This window comes from Rhipicephalus microplus, chromosome 1 (assembly GCF_043290135.1).
Source record: "Rhipicephalus microplus isolate Deutch F79 chromosome 1, USDA_Rmic, whole genome shotgun sequence".
NCBI lineage: Eukaryota > Metazoa > Arthropoda > Arachnida > Ixodida > Ixodidae > Rhipicephalus > Rhipicephalus microplus.
Genome location: NC_134700.1, coordinates 232,759,724 through 232,777,499, shown reverse-complemented (window position 1 = coordinate 232,777,499; position 17,776 = coordinate 232,759,724). Strand labels below are relative to the sequence as shown.

Genomic DNA, 17,776 nt, shown 5'->3' with positions numbered 1-17,776 from the left:
TCATTTCATTTCACTATTTCATTTCGTCATACTATTTCAAATTTTTGAGCATCTGGAAGCCACTGCTGAACGACATGCAGAAGGACCTAGACGAGAGACATATGAGAAGTTGTAGTTGACAACTCTGACGATATTACAGTCTACTGCACAATACTCAACAACACATTAACAAAGGCTGAGCGAAAATTGTGGAGGAAGATAAGGAGGTTAACCAGACGTTAATATTGAGTATGCTGCTCTTCAGGGGTGTGGGGCGACGGCTTCGAAAAAGGGCGAGAGAGAGATAGAGGGGCAAAGTAAATAAAAAGAAAAAAAAAGCAGTCAAACATATACCAGGCTGCTCAAATGAGAGCCATTCAGAAAGGCTAGTATATCGCAGGAAGCCTAGCACCGCGCTTAAACGACTACCAAGTCACTGTTAGTCTGTCGGCAATAAACGGGCCACTCAAACCGCCCATTCAGCCCACGCATAAGGCCATAAATTATTGACGTCGGTTTCAAGGACCGAAGCTACACGGAAGATACGCGTGTTTTCTCATCAATGCATCCCGTCTTCATAGAGCTGCATGGCCGCATTTAACCTACGTAGGATTATACTGCATTTGTCGAACCTTAAGCGTTAGACTTGCGTGAAGACTCTGCCAAAATGATATTACTCTTCTACGGAGGTTACGGTTTGGTTTCTCATTAACCTGCGCGTATGCGTTCCCCATAGTGATGACTGCCGCAGCCTGTGATCACTTTGGCGAGGAAGAAACCGTTGCACATGTTCTACGAAACTGCCTGCAGAATAACTAAGCAGACAGAATAGCTTTGCAATGCGCTAAACACAATAACAAAACTTTCGAGGCACTGTGTTGGCGGCCAGTCCGAGCTGTGGATGTCACGTGCTGGAGTCCCACTTGTTTGCCCCCCTTGTCTTATTTCGCAATCTGCGTCCTACAGAACACGCTCCAACACAACGTCCGATTTAAGCAATTTAAAAAAAAAAGTATGCACGTAATCTATAGATTCTCACTTAAGTCTGTGATTGACTGGGAATGAAAATAATCCTTTATTAATGTTTATCTGGAATGAAGAATAAAACAAATAACAGACAAAAACAAAGCTCGCACTATTTCTACAGGTGACTGGTTCCATTCAAAACAAATGAATATTATTTGATTTTTTTTCGCTGAAAGTTGACCTCGTCTTGTGCTGCGATAGACACTCAACCGCAGCTATTTGCGGCATTACAATATTGTACTAGCAATAAAGTTTTATTTCTTAAACCCCATGATTTTTTTTCAGGTTGAAAATTGTGCTGATGGTATGAACGACTCCTCTGACGTTAATATCGCGTCTTCTAACCATTTCTAATGTACCTTACCTTCTGATTCTTACATTCTGGTTAGACAGTAATTAATACATGAAAACATATAAAAGTTTTTGCCATGTGGTTTGCAAATAAACCAAAAGGAATAACGTTTAGCGACATGAGAAAATATCTAACTCACGTGAGCAAAAAAAAAAATCTTAGAGAAGTGATTGCGACAGAGGAACATTGCGCAGATGAGACTGATTAGTGCAATCATCACTATACGATGACCGTCTGGTGCCGAAAATACACGCTCTACAGCATATACACGAAACCACTTTAGGGCACACCACCCGTTTCAGTATTACTACAACTAAGTTATACGATTTCAAAGTGCTAGCGACATAAAAGAGAGGCATAAGTAACTCACCTGCCTTCAAGAAGCGCTGGTCTCTAGGTCCTCCAGGAGGCTCGAAGATCACCACCAGACGCCAGATATATGTCGCACCACTCTCCTCGGCGACGCCTTGAGAAGAAGAAAAAAAAAAAGGAAACGGGGAATGCAACAGGGAAGACTCAAATGCCGTACTCGGCTCAGCGGTCCAGCCGACTTCACGAGTGCGTCCCGAACCGGGCTCACTCAAAACTCCGTCTCGGAGCAAATTCTTTCGGAACGCGGTTCATTCTCATCCGAGGAGCGGCGGCGTCTGGCGCGCTGCTCGTCGTCGCGCATTTCCCGAGATGGTGATTGCGTCATCCCGTTGGCGTTCCTCTCTCCTCCCCTCCTCTCTGGGAGCACCACGTGACGCAGGGATCGTTTGATGGTTGGGCGCGAGCCTCTGGTCCGGCCTAGGCGAAGTAGCTGCACTCAGGTGTTGCATCGACGAACCGCTCGACATGACTCCATTAGGTAACGAATTACTCAATTTTCGAAGCAATCAACCATTAATGATCGGAAAGCTGTACACTCAGAGACAAATTTACGATAACGCACATGACGCTTCGGCTGAACTATAAGGGGCATCGGTGTCTTAATATAGCGCAGCTGCGTTGGGCTGTGGCTGGTTAGCTTCTTTGGATTGGTTAAGTAAATGTATCACTCGCAAATAACTCCCACCGTTTTTAATTCTTTTTTTAATGTTACAGATTCGAAGCAATCAACTACAGGAAATAAACGAAGTTATGCGTAGTCGTTTCATATCGAATTGCTGATCGCATGAATAAATCACTTAATATCACTGGATGACGGTGTCTGAGAAATGTACACACGCGAAAAATTTATGAAAATGAATCCAACCTTGGTTTAGTTTTGGCCTGTACTTGTCTTAGTGGAGCAGAGCCGAGCTCAGGATGCGATAAAAGTTCTTCGCTAAATAGTACATCATCCAAGTTCACAAATTTAACGTAGAGAAGGAACTTCAACAAGGCTTGCAATCCCAACAATGTAGAAAGCACAGTACTATTTGTAGAAAGTTTTATTTGTAGAAAGCACAGGGAATCGTCTCTATTTATTCTTTCACAATATTTCTAAACGGGGAAGACGAAGTACGTAAATAAAAGAAGGATATTTCTGTCGAACGAGGTTCTTATGTACTCGTGAGATCCAATAAACCATCGACTACGGTTTTCAGTTACCTTGTGACTTCATTGAAAATATTTTCTGGAATGGTTCGACGGAAAGCAAGCAGAGAACTAAATTGTCCAAGATCCGTGAAACAAGAATCTGTAATTAGTAGCGACCTTGCTAAAGCCGTGGAAAATGAAGTCCAACGTAGCTGATGGCTGTGGGACTGAGATAGCGAGTAATGAAATTTTGTTCTAGACGAATAAAAATAGATTGCTGGCCATATGACAGCGGACAGGAGAAGATGAGGGGAGACAGTGCGAAACTTGTACCGACGCCTTATATTTTGTTCGGTAAAATAAATTGTGCATGTGCCGAGAAGTCTGCAAGTAATGACCTTAGCACAGATGGTTGGAAGACAACGAAGAAATTTGAGTAATTCACAACTGTGCATTGAATGATAGAACGAAAGCAATGAGCTAGTGCTATATATATATATATATATATATATATATATATATATATATATATATATATATATATATATAAAGATGGCGTGGATTAGAAAACGGTGTGTATACCTGGTCTTGCCAGGTATACCAATCAACATTGCGTTATCGAGCCGACATTGCGTTATCTAAGATAAACCACACGTAATAAGTTGCTGTAAATAGAAACAAAAATCATGTAATAACACATTAAAGAACTCGTTAATATGAAAGAAGCTTTTCAAGTTTTCATCTTATGATGAATCGGGTGGAGAGTGTGCCAAAATGTGACGAAAAAAAGGATACAGCGCATGCAAGCAGAGTGGTTTATTTGAAACATGTGTTTGTGCTCCCGCCTTGCGAATATCATCGAAACAACTCCTAGAGTCTCCGTCTATAACATTAACGCAGTTGCACGAAAATTTGAAAACAACTGATTCAGTGGTTTCTTGGTCAGCAGCTTCTTGGTCCTCCTCAGCTGCGATGTCGTCGCAAGAATACAGTGAATGACATTTGTCTATTGTCACTGTGCTCTAGAACAGACAGCGCAGTAACTGCACTGTCACTGAACATCATATACAGGACAGCCACACATGCAGGATGCAGCGTAGCGTCTCCTCGCAACGACAGGCGTAGCAGAGAGCGTTGTCAGTCATCCCAATGTGAAACGAGTAAGATTCGGTGAATGCCACACCTAACCAAAAAAAACGATATAGAAGTGTGGCCCAATTGCGTGGCAACGGGTTAACAGGCGAATTTCGCTAGTATAATGCTATATACTCTTCTGTACTTGCTATCTCTTATCGACTATACTTTCGCAATCGAAGTCACGTTGGTGTGCATGGTGTGCATGATGTTTACGATCAAACGGCTTTCCTGCACTTGTAATGACGACACTTCTTTTTACCGAGTGGCCATCCGCGTTTTCTAGTTTGATGCATGCTCTGAAAATGCGCCGCAACTGCGAATGAAGCATTAGAGCCCGTAGATGAACGATTTACTGAAACATAGCGTGCGCCCGCGGCTGGTGAACTAAGCAGGAAAAGTGCCGGCTGCCAAAACTAAGGCATGTACGGTCGCGAGTTAAATTTCAGAGACAACGAGAGTGCATGACAAACTGCACACCTTGCGCCTTCTGACGGTTTCGTGGCTGAGTTCGAGAGCTTTTTAACAGTGCAGTTGTTTAAGGACGATATTAAATCTCCTGGAGAGTAAAGTCACAGAAATGGGACACGCCCTAGTACTAACCCTTTTTGTCCACTAAACGTTAAAAGCAAAGTCAATCAACGAAATAGAAATATGTTGCCACCCACTCCTATGCTTTTCAAGTTTTCTCGTCAGTAAAGCTTGGTCCAAATTTCGACCGGACAGTCTGCGCGTTTGCTTGCTTCAACTGAGCGTGTACTTCCTTGCGCCATAAAACACCACACACCATCACTGTGCGTGCGCTGAAATACGCGAGAGAGCCGAAGGTGACACCAGTGACACTTCTGCAGTCGACGTAGAAGCGCCGAGCAAATATATCGTGATGAATACAATTAATTTGTGCAAACAAGTTATTTTCGTCACGATATCATCGATCGGGTGCCTACCCGCGACTGTGAAAATGGCAGCTTGCGCTTCGCCCCATGTACAGGTGTTTTCTTCGCGGTTGAAGTGACTGAGCGAGTGTGCAGGACGGTATGAGAGAACGTGCGTGCACAGAACGCAGACTCAATGTTATTCGTCAGAAGGTGCACGCCGCCACGCAGGTTCATTCTTGCTTCCGTAGTGTCCGCAATTTTCGTTCGCGACTGGTCAGTGACGTCCCCGGTTAGGGGACAAATGGCTCAGCATGGCCATGCACCCCAGAGCACCGTTGCAGCCGTCGTGGCTGTGCACCGAACCATAGCGGCACATGCCCACAAAGACACACGGGAGATACTACATAGCTCGAGCGCGCCTCTCCTTAGAAGCTAGGCGCCGGTCTTGCTTGGCTGAACTTGGCCGCTTGGATTCTATGTCAAGTCACGTCGGATGCACTATAGCACTCCGAAGAACACTGCCATGCTCAGCCGTGTTCACTTTCAGGGACGTATCTGTAGAAACGAGTGCTGCAGACAGCTGCTCCATTTACGTGTGATGATGTATTCTCCGTACTATAAATAGCAGTCAGCGCTGTGAAAGGTATATAAAAAGTTCGGTTGACAAAATACTTAACTCCGCATGTTTCGTAGCTACGTTTTAACGTTGTAAGTGATCGTGCAATTAAAGCAAGGGCACGCACGTGAAGCGTCGCGTCATTTTAAATTTAAAACAAGAAAACGAAGGCAACGAAACGTTAAGAGAATAGAACAATATATTCACATCTCTAAGCCAAGAGACCTATAAGTTATTACTCCGCGTAAAATAAGAAGAAAACACATCGTGGGTGCCAAACAAAAACTGTTTTCTAGAGAAAACACATCTACTGCAAGAAATCTCGCGATAGCCTCCACGGAATCGACTTCTATGCATGAAACGGCGTGTAGAAAAGAGGCAGTGCCACTATATGTATAAGCGACGAGTGAAAGATGAATGACCAACGATGAAGCAGAGCTGAAGCGAGACGTTCAACGCACCGGGGCTCACCTATCAGAAGCGGCGTCTCACATTTGATATGTGCTTTCCAAGCGATATGGTACGTAGGATGATCGCCATACCATAACCACGGGTGGGCGCCGGGTTTCACAATGGAAGAGGGGCAGGCAGCTCTCACCGTACCTTCTTTTCATCTACCCTTGGTTGTTTGAGTTCTCAAGTAAACGAGCTCCGCAACAGGTTCAAAGATGAAAATGGCACGATAACATACTTGTCGCAAAGGCATGCCATTGGTTGTCGGCTTTCCGGGCTAGAGGTAGATATTGGTTTTTTTTAGTGTGGCATCGTAAGTTCTCAGCCGTTATTATCGTAAAAAAAAGTCCGCGTAGGCATAACTCGGTGCATATAAATGTGACATGAAAGGTCCTGCTGAGTAAATGTGAGGGGCAGAATTGACGCCCCACTATAGTAATTATCGAGAGGGGAGTGAACACTTTTCTAGCGCACGCCTACGACCATACATAATTTTTTTTTCAGAACATGCAGCATTAGCCGCTCAGTGCCGGAGTTTACATAATAACTGCTCAGCCTGTCGTTACAGAGTACGAGCTCCTGTAGGCGTCGGACCGAATCGCCAGATTGGTTACCACGAGTAACGGGAGGTCGTTCTTCTGAATTGGTAAAAAGAAAAAAAAATCCTCTAAGTTTAGATAATATCCTCCAAATTCAACGGACTTCGGTGAAGATATTATTTAATTTCTGAAAGGGCGCTCAAAAGATTTCATATACGAAGGACGTGTCTCCAAATATTGACTAAATTTAGGCGTGTAATCTGTTTACGCATGCGTTCCGTACGGTAAAAGTATGTAGGGGGCTATCCTTTTTTATTATTAAATGGCAAGACTAATTGAATGAGCCATGTGTTTGCATATGGTACGTTCGGCACGGCGAAAGTGTGCATGCGGGCTGTACGTTTTTGTTTTAAACCTGAAGCCTTCATTAGCGAAGCAAAGACATTTTTACCGCATCCATCCATCCATCCATCCATCCATCCATCCATCCATCCATCCATCCATCCATCCATCCATCCGTCCGTCCGTCCGTCCGTCCGTCCGTCCATCTATCTATCTATCTATCTATCTATCTATCTATCTATCTATCTATCTGTCTATCTGTCTATCTGTCTATCTGTCTGTCTGTCTGTCTGTCTGTCTGTCTGTCTGTCTGTCTGTCTGTCTGTCTGTCTGTCTGTCTGTCTGTCTGTCTGTCTGTCTATCTATCTATCTATCTATCTATCTATCTATCTATCTATCTATCTATCTATCTGTCTATCTGTCTATCTGTCTATCTGTCTATCTGTCTGTCTGTCTGTCTGTCTGTCTGTCTGTCTGTCTGTCTGTCTGTCTGTCTGTCTGTCTGTCTGTCTGTCTGTCTGTCTGTCTGTCTGTCTGTCTGTCTGTCTGTCTGTCTGTCTGTCTGTCTGTCTGTCTGTCTGTCTGTCTGTCTGTCTGTCTGTCTGTCTGTCTGTCTGTCTGTCTGTCTGTCTGTCTGTCTGTCTGTCTGTCTGTCTGTCTGTCTGTCTGTCTGTCTGTCTGTCTGTCTGTCTGTCTGTCTGTCTGTCTGTCTGTCTGTCTGTCTGTCTGTCTGTCTGTCTGTCTGTCTGTCTGTCTGTCTGTCTGTCTGTCTGTCTGTCTGTCTGTCTGTCTGTCCGTCCGTCCGTCCGTCCGTCCGTCCGTCCGTCCGTCCGTCCGTCCGTCCGTCCGTCCGTCCGTCCGTCCGTCCGTCCGTCCGTCTATCTATCTATCTATCTATCTATCTATCTATCTATCTATCTATCTATCTATCTATCTATCTATCTATCTATCTATCTATCTATCTATCTATCTATCTATCTATCTATCTATCTATCTATCTATCTATCTATCTATCTATCTATCTATCTATCTATCTATCTATCTATCTATCTATCTATCTATCTATCTATCTATCTATCTATCTATCTATCTATCTATCTATCTATCTATCTATCTATCTATCTATCTATCTATCTATCTATCTATCTATGATCATATTTTGTAGGGCAGGTTGCAAAATGTAGTCAATTGCGAAGTAATTTTCCCAAAGACTAATTGAATCATTATAAATGTCATAAAAAATGGCCATTTAAATTTCGCTGGTATGAATAATTTGGAATGACAAGCGCACTTGATGACCTGGTGAATGGGACCAACCAATCAGTATCAATATGCATTTGATTCAAGCTCGTCTCACGTAAGAATAGCAGCATTCTCGTTTTAAAGGTATTCGCGATTGTTTCGTATCGTTTATCCCCGAAATTCGTGCTACCTGCCTCAGGGACTGCATCTTTCGTTTCCGACATGAGAGCGGCCCGCCGCGCTCTAGAGCACGTCTTAAATTGACCACAACAACGTTTTTCGTCCATTCATACATCCAGCAGCAAAACACTCGCGCGTGTAGATATTTGAAAGGTCGAAACAGAGCAAGCAAACGTCTCCTGAAAGACGAGAAAATATATATATATATATATATATATATATATATATATATATATATATATATATATATATATATATATATATATATATATATATATATATATATATATATATATATATATATATATATATATATATATATATATGCCCTGAAAGATGTGTGGCGTCAATGGTTGACCGAGGCTTTTGAAGAAGCTGCTGTGAGAAAAGATTCTGAAGGAGCCACTTTGGTGAAACGGCCTCAAAGCGTTGTAAAATGGTCTTTCACCTTTGTGTGCATTTTTTTCTCGGGGCCTAACATCGCGACTTCATCATTTTTTTTTACGGTCTTCTAAAGAAATACAGCTTCATTTTATATGCGCTTCCTTCCGCAGGCGGGGGGACCAGTTCTGTCGCGGATCGAACAACTAACGTGATCAATGTATGCAAGTACACTTGTTATCGGGAGGTTGTTTCCCGGAAGAAATCATGCGTTCTCCGGGAAGAAAAAAAAAAAACGCTGTTTACGCCAGTCGCTGAAGGTCGTTTGTTGTCTTAGGAATAAAATGGGCCGCTCATTTATTCGCTTAGTTAATGCAATGGTGAAGCTTAACTGAACAATAAGAAAGCGTCGGGGGACAATGAACTACAAATTGCGACACAATGCTCTTCGTACACCGCATATTTATAGAAGATTTCCGTTGACATATCGAATATCCGCTGCTGTCAACAGCGGTGTCGGTAAATATTGCCGCGCAAGGCCAATACGTCGTGCTACTCCTCCTGTTCGAGGGAAGAATCGAACGCTTCATATGCAAACAACCGAGTATTACGGCTCGCTCGAATAATCTATGGAAGGGCTGCGCTGCTACGCGAACATCACTCTCTTGGCCGATTAGAATAAACAGAAGAAACCGTTTAAGAAAAAAAGAAAAAAAAAACAGAAAGGGGAAAGAAAGAACGAGCCAAGTAAATAATAAATAAATAAATAAATAAATAATTAAAAACGAACAAATGAAAGAAAGACAGAAAAGAAGAAAGAAGGAAACAAATGAAAGCTATCACACATCCTCTGATTTGTAAAAGAAATATTTTTGCCGAGAAGGTTTGACACATTTACGTCAGTGCGTCCGTGTCTCAGTGGGGCTCGAATACGGTATCCTATAGTGACTACACACCTCCCTACACCCTCCCACCGTAACTACATAAAAGGCTTGCAATGATGAGACAACCACCACTTTTCGAGATTGGTTTCGCTACAAAGCACTAGTTCTCTTTTTTTTGGGGGGGGGGGACGCAACCATTACTATGCATATAAAGAACTGTTCACTTGTCACACATGGTAGTTTGCGTTAGTATTTTCGCGCTATACAACTGAAGCGCTCAGTTTGGTTTAGCTTAACGCCGCCGCTGGCGTGGCTGACAGGTTTAATGTAAGCCTTTCATCATATTTGGAGATAACTCGGATATGTAAGGAAGATGATACTCGAATGAGCGGTACAATTCATCCAGCGCGTGCGAATGTTTGAAACTTTCATACAACTACGCGGACATTCCTCTAAAAAGCCCGGTCCTCGAATCGAATAGCGAGAGTGACAAAGGGAAATTACGGGGTCATCAACCAGATGAGATTCCTGGTACATGTCTTGACTGTGTCAATGTATAAATAAAAAAAGCTCTTTCCGATGCACCCTCGCATTAGTTTCGCTTAATTCACCATGTATATTTGTAACAGCTCTTTCTGGTGTACGGGCAGACCAGTGTCCAATGAATTCTTTTGCTGCATGCGGTATTCTGTCCAGCTGGCCTTTTGCAAGCACTGATTTTACGCGTAAGCACGCATGCCCCATCTTCATTCGGTGTTGTGGAGTGTGTCCAAGCAGCGTAACGGCGAATGAAGATATTTCACTCGGTTACCCAATATTGGAATTGAACAGAGGAATCTCCGTTCTGCATGTCTTATTCATAAAAATAAAAAAAAAGTGAATGAATGAATGAGGCGTTCTACGTGACAATCAAGTGTTCCAACACACAACCACTCCACAACTCGAAACCACTTTGCAAAAAAAAAAAAAAAAAAACACCCATCTCTACACACGCCCGTCGGACGACAAAACTCGACAGAAGACTTAATAGTGCGTGACAGAATCGCGCAATTGTACAAGGAGAATTGCGAATTGAGCAACGAGTGGGCAGTTGAAGCATCCCATACAATACGAAGGAGCTCTGTCACAATCCATAACGATCGTCAGCAAGGGCGCGAACAAAGTGCTCAGCTTTCATAGCGCGAGAATTTTCTCGACGACGCAGAGTGGGTAATTCGCAAATGGGTGAAGTATGGCGTAGGGAGTACTTCACAGCTTTACTTGCAGTAGGCCCTTCAAGAGAGTTTACAACGCACAAAGGCGTACCTTTCAGCACGACATGGTTCAGGTACCTACGGAGAAGTGAATCATGACGAGCTAGCAAAAGGGTGATGGTAGCGGGGCCCCATAACGATGCCACATTATATTTTGTCAATCTAGAGAGTTGAAGCGTCGGCGCGACTTGGCGGAGTGATAACTCAGTCGGGAACGATCCAGCGGAAAGACAGCTGTCACGCCCCGTAGGCAGGTGCACGGTATGTTAACTGCGCATCTAGAATTAACTAATCGAAGTGTGACCCAATTCGCTGGTTTGACGTAGACTTTGCGGAACAGGAACAAAGCGTTTAGCACATATTGTAACATGCTTCATGCACTCCATCGAAACACGGAGGACTACGGACACATCCTGGGTAAACTGGATACATTCTGCTGACAATGCCCAAGGGCGAGCATAGCTTTGTTTGCTCCTGGCCCGCATTCACGGAGTGAAACGTTGCTGCATATTTTGTTTTGTGGTTAAAATGAACCCATTCGAAAGTTCCACGATTGATTGATTGATTGATTTGTGGGGTTTAACGTCCAAAAACCACTATTTGATTATGAGAGACGCCGTTGTGGAGGGCTCCGGAAATTTTGACCACCGGGGGTTCTTTAACGTGCACCCAAATCTGAGTACACGGGCCTACAACATTTCCGCCTCCAGCGGAAATGCAGCCGCCACAGCCGGGATTTGATCCCACGACCTGCGGGTCAGCAGCCGAGTACCTTAGCCACTAGACCACCGTGGCGGGGCAAAGTTCCACGATTGTGTTGATGAACCAAACTATTACTCTTTGAAAAGATTAATAAACATGCTGGTGACAATGACAGTCTTTAAATTAACGTGGCTAGCTTACCCAAAAAGCAATTAAATTCGTCTTTTTTCTGCAAAAGCTAATCACGAGCCTGCTGACATAGACCATTTAGACGAGTTCAACCTTTTAAAACCAGACACGACACCCACGACATCGAACACATGAAAATTAGTGCGAAAAGGTTGACACAGCAAAGCTCTAGGAACCTTGATTTAACATAACAGATTTAGCGCATAATTCCACGGATTACTTACTTGGCCAGAAGTCCACGCTTCGATCGGACTGCGTAACTTGCGTGATTGTTTGACGGGAAAGCTTACCGAGAGCGTTGCCACTGATTTCAAGAGAGAATCTCGCGCATTCAAGTGAGTCTTGATTACTGCTTCAGCGAAATCCACTTTTATGGAATGAGAACTGCATTTCTCAGTACTTGTGAGGTAAAACGTTGAATTTTTTTTCTCAAAAAGCACTGCAACGTGAGCTCATGCGACGAGTCGGGTAGAGCTGGCGCTTTCAGTGTAATGTGACTGCAGCAGTGCTTTGAGTCTATGAATGCACGAAGCACAACAGCCGTGACATTCGCTAATGAACACGTGGGCAGACCGCATACGAAAGGGGGACAAGCGTTGCTGTTTCATTTCTTCGGAACCCTTTCACGAACAGCGTGAAAGGAATGATGACGTGCGCGTGTATGTAGCTCAGTGTTACAAGCTTAAAGGTCCACCTTTTTGCCTGCCTCCGCCCTCCTTCTATGTCCTAGAAAAAAAAAATAAACATCAGGAGCTCACGTGTACTATCGGGAAAGTGAGGGCAAGCGAAGTTGATGTGTGCGTCCCTGACGTGCTAACTTTCTTTCTTTCTTTCTTTCTTTCTTTCTTTCTTTCTTTCTTTCTTTCTTTCTTTCCTTCTTTCTTTCTTTCTTTCTTTCTTTCTTTCTTTCTTTCTTTCTTTCTTTCTTTCTTTCTTTCTTTCTTTGTCTTCCGGCCTTTATTTCATACTTTCTCCTTTCCTTTCTCAGTGTCTTCTTTTCTTTTTTTTCTCTCTTTCTTTATTTTTATATTTCTTCTGCATGGCGCAATGCCCTCTCGTGATTCTTTCGCTTCTCGATGTCGGGAAATGCACCCTCATGCACAGTCCCTGAAATACTTTACAGAGTAACACTTCGGTTGCTACAGGCAACAACGAGGGTGATGCGCTCATATGCAAACAACGATGCCCCGATGCAAAATCACCAGTGACCTCGATAACACGCCATAACGGAGGTAAGATCGGGACGACAGCATGTAATTGTAAACGGCACATAGAATTACGCACGTGACCAGTGGCCCTTGCAGGCCCACGGTATTGTATGCTAGCCGGCGCGGGGTTTTTTCGCGTGCGATGCTGAAGTCTGTGAGTTATAGAAGATACGAAACATGTTATTTGTGGCGCAATGCTTGAAACTTGAAGAAAGGGCGGGAAACAGGCACCGATGAGCGCCCTTCTCTGTCTCTTCTCTGTCACTTTTTTTGTCATTTCTCCTTTTTTTAAGCATTGCTATACAGCATTAACATGTTGAGCAAACTTCGGCCCCGATTCGGCAAGGAACAAGTTCTTATGAAAAATGGTTCCACACAATGTGTTGACAGGGTAGTTGGTGCTTGCCCATAGTAACTATACGCAACCAAACGTTACCAGAAAGACGCCAAGACACGGCTTGTCCTGTAATCTTTCATGCGTTTTTGTACTGATTGCTGTTCCGAACGCGGAGCGCCTGACAGCCGGCGCCAGTGTTTCGACTCCGCTTCTATATTCCGCAAGTGGGTGTCTAACTCGAGACACTAGCGTTTCACTGTCGCTTCACTGGTTCGGACAAACGAATTAGCCTTTCGGTGGCACAGGTATTCACGGGCAAGCAAGCGCTGCCGTTGCAAACGAGCAGCCTGCTCAATTAATGTGCACCAAACGTGAGACTAGCGGGATGCCGACGCGAGACATGACAGCACGATAGGGTGGTCTTTTGAAACACAACAAAACACGTAGCCGAGAGCACTTGTTAACAATAAGCAATGCCAGCAATGATTTTTATGCAATGACTTGACGTGTCTGCGTCATTCTCGAGTGCTCCAGAAATTGCAGTTTGGCGAGTGAAGCATCGTTCTGGTTTTCCTTCTCGGTGATAGGCCCGAAATATTCGCTAATGATGGTGCCATACATCCGAAGCATGATTGTTCAAAAAAGGAAATCTTCGACGAGTACGTAAACCCTCCCGTTCGTTACATGGAGTGTGTAAGTCCTCCCATTCGTTACAAGAAACCACGTGTTTAGGTTAAATAATGATAATTATAAGTTCCGTGTACTTCAGCATTAGAGAGCCCGTCCCAGTTAAAGTTTCGCTTTACCCTAAAAGAAGCCGTGTGATGCTCACAAAAAGTTCATTTACACTTTGTAGAAAAAAAGAAAAACTTGTATAACAATCTAATAATAAGGAGAACTATAGACATTGGCACATCGTTGTGCCACGACAAACATCGCTGTGTGTGTTTGGAAAAAAAAAATGGTGAACAATTCTAGAGTGCTTAGTACTCTACTAGCGCAGAGCAGAAAGCCGTCCCATGGACCTCAATGTACTCAAAACACCACAGGAATTACACAGCCACCGAGATAGAAAGAGAAAGAGAGAGAGAGAGAGAGAGAGAGAGAGAGAGAGAGAGAGAGAGAGAGAGAGAGAGAGAGAGAGAGAGAAGGAGATATGGTATGAAGAAAGACATTGAGGTTAACCAGAAAGCAAGTGTCTGGTTCGCTACCCTGCACTGAAGCTTTCATGAAAGTTTCCCACATGTAGTATCGCAACTTTGTAGTATCGCATACCAATCTCTCGCCAGGATCAGTACTACAACCGGAACGTTCTGCGCACCATTTACTAACCAAGCATCCTTGTGCAATTGACCGCGTGGTTTGTTCAGCAAGCGTAGTGCATGACTCGGCGCTAGAGGTACACGTGATAAATAATTATGTTGGTGCGCTGCATCAATTATAAATTTGTGGTTAGCTGTGATATCTCCTTATTTAACAGTGACATGGAACCCGCTGATAAACATCATTGTGATGTCTCGTGACCCTTTCAACGTGAATATTTCACTATGATGTATGTCTTTTGTATTTCGCATGCCCATATGATACGTGTTCTTTCTAAGCCGATTGCTTTGACACAGAACAACGAGACTTGCAAGTCACTGAGAAGTACCCAGTGGGCAAGTTCTGACTGTCGATATCTTAATCGCAAAACTGAACGTACGGCATAAAGTACGCTAGCGTAGAGCTTAGTTTCCAACAAGACTCATCAGAGTATACGTTAAAACGATGTGCGTATTTTCTGCTAAGACGTGCTAAACATTATTGTTTTGTTGCAATGATGATCACGTCGCACATTGAGGTAATCTCCTGGTACCGAAGTAAATATTCCTGGAATTTCGAGTCACCATGGGGGATGAGCTGCGCATGCAGGAGAGAACTCGTGAGTATACTGAGTAAGTCTTTACACAACAGTGTAATTCATGCATGCTTGCGATGGTGCTATCCGGAGCTGATTTGCATGACGGGTGTTTAGCCATTTGTATTGCCACACGAAAGTCGTCTCGACAGTGTCTGTGTAAATTTCAGGGCAAGGAAAAGTCTTTGACAGAACTCGGTAATTGCCAGCGCAATGGCTGATGCTCGTGGTACTCCACGAAGGTTTCGCGGTGGCAACCTTTGGATTGCTTCTGTTAGTTAACGGGATATTCCACGTAGCAGATTAAGCTACTCTGTATACTGCAGATTGCACGGGTAATAAAGAACACGAACTAGTTCACCTCATTCCAGCAAATTGATGAAAAATTCTAATAGTAACAATATATGGCGTTTCACGCCCCGATACCATGGCTCCACATGATTAACAGATACGCCGTAGAGGAGGTCTCCAGACATTATGAGCATCTGGTGTTCTTTAACGCGCACTCACATCGCACAGTATACACAGCTCTGTACAACTTACTTCTATTGAAAAGCGACCGCCACGGCCGGAACCAAACCGCGACCTTTGGGCCAGTTGCTGAGTATTGTATACCCTCTGTTACACCGAGGTGGACGATGAAGAGTGTTGAATAGGAAGTTGACCTTCTCCACCGCTGTGGTGGTGGTTTAGTTTGCGAAGCTCATGATGTCTGTCTGTCCGAAATAACACCCAAGTACTCGCGCTCTTGCACAAGTTGTGAATGCTGAGAATTTCTCTCTAGCTTGAACGCAAAGGAAGGCGTGGGGCTAATTGGTGATGCACATTTTTCTGTTCAAAAGATATCAAGCGGTAAAGTTCTGACGGAAGCTCACGTCTATCACGTCGTGTGCAGCTTGAGTTTTTTTACTTAGTTGGAGTGCAGGGACCGTTTCATCGTGCCTTCCAGCGTGCTTCTACCTAAGCTTTAGCACTGAACACTTTTCGAAAAGAAAAAAAAAATAAATCAATTGAGGTGCTTTCTTTTGAATGGGAGTTCAGAAGTTTTCTCGTGGGAAAGAAACATAGTTTCGCTTTGCATAATTTCATTAATTATTGATAGGCCAGCTTGTAGCTACCACTGGAATGTCGCCTGGGTATAGTGAAGAATTCAAAGTGACACGCAAAGCCTCAGCCGTAAGGTAATTAAAAAGATATGAACTGAGTATATAATCGTTTGGAACACTTTGATTGATGTCATACTTTTCTCTTGTCCTCAGTAGTCTCAACAAAAATATTTACTTTCTCATAACAAATCTGCAATTCGTCTCAATGTACTGCCAACTTAGTCCAACTTAATTAAACCACCTAATGTGAATGAAGCTGGTCATGTCAAATGCCACTTTATATCTATCTAAAGACACGACAACGGTGATTTGTCACATCTCCCCTCGTGATTTATTAAAGCGAAGAAATCTAAAATAGAATTCATCGTAGATGAATGCCTGCAGTCTTCTATCACATTTTGGAGGATTACGTTGCCACCTCCAATTCATCAATGAAGCCTAACACCATTAGCTTGTTCGAAAGGTTTACACGGGCTTATAGCCAGGCTGACAGGGGGAGTGGGGTTGAAGTTATTTCAAAACCTATCGATGCTTCTCCTCGGTCAGCGGAGTTAAAGTACTCAGATACGTTCCCTGCTGTAGTGAGGCATGTAATGAGCTCGCAAAACTAAATTTTAGTTGTTATTTCTATTACTATCTTGACTAAAGCTAAGACCCCAAACGTTAGTTAGTGCGCTACTGCCCTCTTAAGCTGCGCAGAAGATTCCAAAGTTATATAACTGTGCTGAAACAGGGTAAGCAAAGTACAGGAATCTCGCCAGCACCTGGTACTTAGATGCTCCGGCCAGCGAGATTTTTTTTCTGGAATTCTCGGCATTCTTCAAGAAGACCTGTGCGTCGGTATAGTTTCAGCTCTGCAACAAATGGCTCTGCAACACATGGCTCTTGTCAACTCCAGCGTAACATTTAGGAAATTTAATAAACCTCCAACAGAGCTTTAATTTGTCTTATGTTAGAAATACTACAGTCTGTGTCAATGAAAGTACCAGCTTGACTTTTAATGTGATGCCAAAAACCCTTCTACTTTGTTATCTTCGTACCGCACCTGCAGGTCGAACAGCGTAGTCTAGGATGCTTTAATAGGATGGAGGACGGAAGTTTAAACATCCGTTCTCCACGCAGTTCCTCATGCATTATCGTTTGAGCAGCGTGCGAATAATTAGCTAGCCCGAGTAATTAAAACTCCGTAGGAATGCCCCTTCTGACTGGCAGCAGCAGGTGCGGTTTACGGCGTTGGCTTAGTGTTGAAACGAAGCCGCGAAGGGCGTCAAGCCACGCACTGACGTGCATTAGCGTGAATAGGATGTTTAAGCACGGCAATTGAGATTGCTCTTACAAAGCACCTGCGGTTCTTCATTGCTTCGAAGAACAAACTTTTGCAAGGCCGAATAGACTAAGCTCAAACGCAGTCATCGGTTGTTTGCTGTTAAAGAAAGCAATAATATTGATTGATTGATATGTGGGGTTTAACGTCCCAAAACCACCATATGATTATGAGAGACGCCGTAGTGGAGGGCTCCGGAAATTTAGACCACCTGGGGTTCTTTAATGTGCACCCAAATCTGAGCACACGGG

General features: G+C 43.6%; 1 protein-coding gene across 2 annotated transcripts in view; it reads right to left on the bottom strand.

The window, feature by feature from the left end:
- The window catches only part of LOC142811756 (oxytocin receptor-like), a 269,265-nt gene that overhangs the window by 43,792 nt on the left and 207,697 nt on the right, over nucleotides 1–17,776 (bottom strand). For both annotated transcript variants that reach the window (XM_075891593.1, XM_075891594.1), the window contains one exon: nucleotides 1,728–1,823. The gene's annotated coding sequence lies outside the window, so the exon portion shown is untranslated. The remainder of the gene's footprint in view (nucleotides 1–1,727; nucleotides 1,824–17,776) is intronic.